General features: G+C 32.2%; 1 long non-coding RNA gene across 2 annotated transcripts; it reads left to right on the forward strand.

The window, feature by feature from the left end:
• Positions 1-380: 380 nt before the first annotated feature.
• Positions 381-4,196, forward strand: LOC116528408. Of its 2 annotated transcripts, none has more exons than XR_004259017.1 (2): positions 381-520; positions 1,181-4,196. It is a non-coding gene; the product is annotated as an uncharacterized LOC116528408 (long non-coding RNA). The 2 variants fall into 2 exon arrangements; XR_004259018.1 differs by having other exon boundaries at positions 1,224-4,196.
• Positions 4,197-6,236: the final 2,040 nt, after the last annotated feature.

Below are 6,236 nucleotides of genomic sequence, written 5' to 3' on the forward strand. Positions count from 1 at the left end.
TGAACCACTGTGCCTGGTCAACACTATTAGCTCTTACATTTATATATCATTTTTTTTTTTTTTATTGAGATGGAGTCTCACTCTGTTGCCCAGGCTAGAGTGCAGTGGCTTGATCTGGGCTCACTGCAACCTCTGCCTCCCTGGCTCAAGTGATTCTCCTACCTCAGCCTCTCGAGTAGCTGGGATTACAGGCATCTGCCACCACAACTAGCTAATTTTTGTATTTTTAGTAGAGATGGGGTTTCACCATGTTGGCCAGTCTGGTCTCTAAACTCTGACCTCAGGCGATCTGCCGCCTCAGCCTCCCTCTGTGCTGAGATTACAGACATGAATCACCATGCCTGGCCCTGTCCTATAAATTATCAATATTTTCATTACTTTCTCCTTTCTTTGTTTTTGATGTCGGAATCCAAGTTTGCTGGACCACTGGAGAGCTGGAGATGAACTGTTGGTTAGGGACATCTGGGCACTGATTACTTCCCTAACAACTCTCACCCCATACAAATAAGATCTGGGTGTGGTAAGTATAATGCAAGAATCAGGGGAGTGCAATATTTGTAAACAGATCATCAAAGAGAAGCACTTACATTGATAGTATAAGAATATTGATGTAAATAGCCTGAGTATAAAAGAATAAATTTCACAGTTTTTTCTTAAAACTTTTAGAGCCCTACATGTACAGACAGTGTTTTCAACAGCCCCATGCCTTTTAGGAAAACCAAGGACAGAGGGAAAAAAATAGACCAAGATAAGCTATACCTGTACGTATTCTCCATGACCAGTTACAGCCTTAAGTACATGTCATACACATGTCAACAATTTATGAAAATATATGAAATGAATGTGGTCTCTTAAAATCAATTTATAACCAAACTGAAAACTTTAGTTCTTTTCCCAATGTTTAAAGTATTTTTTAATTCTTTTTTTTCTTCCTAGTTTAAAATAATGTGTTTGAAACTTTGAGATGTTTTTTCCATGCATAGCTTTAGCTGTGGCTTTTGGACTTTGATTGTGAGATACTTTCATTACTTTTATTTCAAGATTGTCTTATGTTTTCATGGCCAATGAGAATTAGAGTACCAATAGATTACAGATAGATTGATAGATGATAGATAGATACATAGATAGATAGTTTTGGATTTTTAAAGTTATTTTTATTATTATTTTCTAATTGTATTAGTGTTGTCAGAAAATAATCCAAAACTTTATCTTAACCACTTCAGGAATAGACTACTCCTCTGACTACAGGCATTTTAGTACAGCTACAGAAGAAAAAGCAGACGTCAAGTTCACCATTTATCACTGTTCAAAAACCAGCTAAGTTATGTTCTTCATCATGATCTCCTAAAACTCCCATTGCTCCCTTTCTGGGGAAGGAAAAGAAGGTAAAGCACCATGCAGTAGGTAGATCTCCAAGTGAAGCTCTAAGGGGAAAATATTAAATAGGACTTTGATAGGTGGGAGGAAGTTAGGTACCTTATTGGGCAAATGTTAAACAAAATAAAGCTGGATTGGTTATATTAATATCAGACATGGCCCAACTCAAGATAAATATGGCAAAGCAGACAAAAACACCATTTACTTATCATTACAAAACCTGATAAATCATATTCTACCAATAATATAGCATCAATAAAAGCATACATCTTAGGCCACACAAAGAAAAGCATAATATTGTAGATTACTGAAATTTACTCAATTTTTATAGATCTAGTGGATAAAAAATTAATACATGGAATATGTATCTGCTAACCCGTGGCTTGCTGTGACATACAGGAACCTCATTCTAATGCCTTACACACGTGACCATCTCACACCATCCTTAACCTCTACATGATATCATACACATGTCCAACACTCCAAGTTTCTTAAATAATGTATCGTTACTTCCAACTTGCTCTCCCACCATACTGCCTTGGGATATGCATTTTCTTCTCTTTGGAGTGCACTTACCATCTCCCTCCTCCACTTAAGCTAATTCCACTGTTAAAATTATGCCAGTATATGGAAGGTAGTACCTTGTGATAAGTAGAAGCATGGGTTATGGAGTCATTAATATCTCATTTACTGCAAGATATTGGAAATGCTATTTAACCTACAGTGTCTTAGTGTCCGTGTTTGTAAACTAAGAATAGTAACAACTTAACTCATGGGCCTATGCTGAGAATTAAATGAGAATTTTCTATACTGGAAAAACATGCAAACAAGTCTTTAAAAATATTAGACTACAATGTATGTTTTTAAAGTAGTATAAAACATATTAGAAATTGTCATCTGATCTGTTAAAATCTCCAGATACACACATACGCACACACAAAATGAAAATATTTTAAATTTCACTAATACACTAAATCTGCAATCATTTCCTGACCAACAGTCAGACAAGGTCAATAACTTATTATATTTAATCTTAAATTATTTCTAGTAGACTGTGCCTATAATGATCAAAAGTATTAGAGTGGCCTGTTGAAGAATAATTTCTTATAAATAAGTAAATGAATACTTTTAAATGCACTTAAGGTAAACACATTTCTCTCTTCTTCATTTGAAACCTAAATTGGCAATTCAAGAAGTTAATAAATCCATTATTTTGGGAAATAAACTTACTGTATTCAAATTTGAGACATATAATACTCCAGATAATAAGCAAGATCTCAGATAAAAGCCAATAAAATAAACCGCATGTCAAGTCTACATTGAAAAATCTTCATTCACATGTCTCTAAAGGTGGAATTATAATGCTTATATGGTTAATCTTCTATAACATTAGGTAAAGCCATCCTTTGAGACATCCAAGTGATCCTAAGTTTCAACATCTTCAGAAACCCAACTCGTACAATGTGGAGTCCAAATTTTCTTTTTGTCCTTATTTCCAAATTTAACAGGAAAAATGAAGATTTACTTATGATTTTATTACATTTAAACAATGTGGGGACAATGATAAATTTCATTAAGCTTAACATTTTTGATGTTTTCTAATTATAGAAAAATATATGTAAAAATACATTTAAAAATAAATAGAAATATTTAAGAAAAAATAAATATGACCTATTCTCCTGATATTCAAGACAGCTCCTATTAATATTTTACCACATTTATTTACTAACTTGCTTAACTATTTTTGTGTGTATGATGTGTTCCCTGATTGAATAACTAATTGTTTTCAATGTCAAAAATTATATTCATTTTGCAGCTTTCCATATAAACTAACAAAATGCCTTTCTGAAAAATTTCTACAAATTTATAATCTTGCCAAGAGCCTTAAGAGCATTTGTTTCTCCACAACTTTGTCAACACTGTGTAATATTATTAAATATTTGTAGTTTTTTTAACATCTTAGTATGTAATTAAAAGATAAAGTTAGTGATGTAAAATTAACCTTCGATTCATTGGCTATTTGTGTTTCCTTGGTTAATATATTTTAACAATCTTTGCTATTTTTCTACTGAAAGAAAAACATTTTATTATTAAATTATAACAGCCTTTATGTATTTTGAATAATAATCATTGGCTCATTGGCCATTTCTTGAAAATGTTTATCCTATCTTGATATTTTCAATTTATAGATTAAAATTTTTAGGCAGAAGTATATGTGTATGTGTATATGTAGACACATAACCTCTATTGCCTTTACTCCTTGAATCTCCTTCTCCGAGAGATAGAAAACTACTCATATGTATTTTTTCCAGACTATATCTGATCATTTGTATTTTCCCCCTAAATTTATAACAAATTCCTGATATATTAAAGAGTTGAAATGGGGAGAAAGTTTCCACTTCCCTTTCAACTCTTTAATACATCAGAAGTTTATTTTAGTGTTTACTATTATTGACCCAGTACTATTTATTGAAAACAAAATTTCTGAGAAATGAGATGATAGCTAATAACAATCTGAACTAAGTCCCCACAACTTACTGTTTTTCTCTGTCAGATAGAGTCTGTCTTCAATGTGGTAATAAATCCTCTGAGTCACTATCATAGCTGTGAATTATTTTATTATCCTGTCTCTTAATTTGTTTTTTGTTGTCTTGCTCTTATAGAATGTGTGCTCCATTAGGAAAGGACAGTACAGCCTCATGCAAAGATCAATATCAACCATCTAGCAGAGTGCCTGGAAGATAAAAAGGACTTCTTATGTATTTATTGTCTTACTCATTAGTAAGAAATCATTAAAACACACGATAAATTATAATCAATTATATTCAAAAAACGAAAAGTAATTTCAATGAATTTTTGGTAAATCCTACCTATCTAGCCAATAAAAATATCATACTTGAAAGATATGTAATGACATGAAAAATGTATAACTTAGTGAATGAAAAAGTTATAAAACTACATGTATAAAAATACTGTACAATAAGCTCTCATTTTTATTAAAGAACAATATAATCCAGAGAACTATGCATTGAAATAATGTTATTTATGTCTAGAAGGTAGAATAATAAATTATTCTATTTACAGTTTCCTTGATGCTCTTCAATTCTGAATGCTCAAAGGAAATACATATCACTATAGTAAATTTTTATTTTTAATAAAAATATAAGTTAAATTTTGATCTGGAAGAAATATCTCTGCCAAATTGAAAAAATTTAGTCAAAGATACTTATTTGAAAGGAGTTTTTGAGTTTTGTCATTTTATAAAGCAACCTAACAGTCTTCTAGACAATAAATGATCAGCTGGGAAAATAATTATTTAATCTATCAGATTCTCTAGCTCTGAGCACATATATGTTCTTATTTTCACTCATTTTATGCAATGACAGTTTTGTGATAAAATAACTTTAACATGCAATAAAGAAGATAATCTCTTCTTTGTCATATACTGCATCTACCCACTTACTTTTTTTCTTCTTATACTTCAGGAGGCTGGATGCTCTTAACTTATATAGTTCAGTTTTTTCAATCTCTGCTTGCCTAATCCTTTGCAATGTGTTAAAATTTGGTGATATAACAGAATTTATCAAATTTCAATAATAAAATCCTAGAATATTATAGCCAGAAGGAATCTTAGGAATCCTGTTAGCCACGCTCTCATTTTGCATATGAGAACACTGAGGACCAGTAAGCAGAATCCTGGTCAAATTCTGCCATGCTAGTTAATGTTTCCTTCACAAACACTAGTGGCTACTGCAGGAAAAAAAAAAAATCATTATGAAATCCACACATTAGAAAAGCCTTTCAAATACTAAGATTTTTTTTAGGATGGTTTTGGCAATGTCACTTTTATATGGTGTCCTTGCAATACAGGAAAAGATGCTACCACCATTCAGCAACTGAAGGATAAAGGATCTCTCTAGGGATACAGTGGACCCTGATATTCAGCAGTTGATCTAATCACAGCACCCCAGGCAGCTAGTTAGCATCCTGGAGTTAATGTGATGCTTTCCAAGCTTCTAACTCATTCATTAACGTTCATTGAGCCCCTCTTCTGGGTAAATTTCATTAAGTCCTTACGAGAAATAAAATGAGGAAAAGTATAACTTGTCTACAAAATAATAAACAATTAAATTTCACTTAAGAGTAGAGCATGCATCTCTGATTCCACTAGCAAGACACGGGGACAAAATGGGATACATAGCCTATGTTAAAACAAAATACCACCAACAACAAACCTAAGCATAAATCCAGGAAAGTAAAGCGAAAGGACAGCAGACGTCCTGTATGCTAAGTGAAAACCTCCACTGAAGATTTGCATTTTATCATTGCATCTAGCCTTTGTGAAAAAGAGAAGCTCCTTCATTGATGAGCAGGCTAATTAATACTACCATCCATTGTCTCCATTAAAATGTAATTAGTCTCTGTTTGAAAGAAACATTTAAGATTGCGTGACTTGGAAGGAGGGAGAGGAATATAACTAATCCTATTTTTACATTCAACCAAATATGAAGACAACAGAAGAAAAACTGCAAGGAAAAGCAATGAAATTATTTTCACAGTATATGAACATCATCACTCACTGCTAGTCTGTCACAGTATTTCTTAAAAAAATTTTGATTTCAGTACTTTAGATTTCAGTCCCTGGATGACAACCTGTAAAACATCAACATGAACTAAACATGGAAGGATCACGCAACCCTGAATACTACAAGAGGAAGTTGATCAGGTTTAGCTTCATATATTTACAGTTAAAATAGAACACATGAGAAAATCTTTTCAGAGACAAAGGAACTATCTTTATAGAGGCACATTCAGAAATATGATAAAATAAATGACCGATAGATGTAAACTTCTGCAAT

The sequence above is a fragment of the Sapajus apella genome, unplaced genomic scaffold (genome assembly GCF_009761245.1).
Source record: "Sapajus apella isolate SASKATOON/1434 unplaced genomic scaffold, GSC_monkey_1.0 scaffold58, whole genome shotgun sequence".
In the NCBI taxonomy this organism is placed as follows: domain Eukaryota; kingdom Metazoa; phylum Chordata; class Mammalia; order Primates; family Cebidae; genus Sapajus; species Sapajus apella.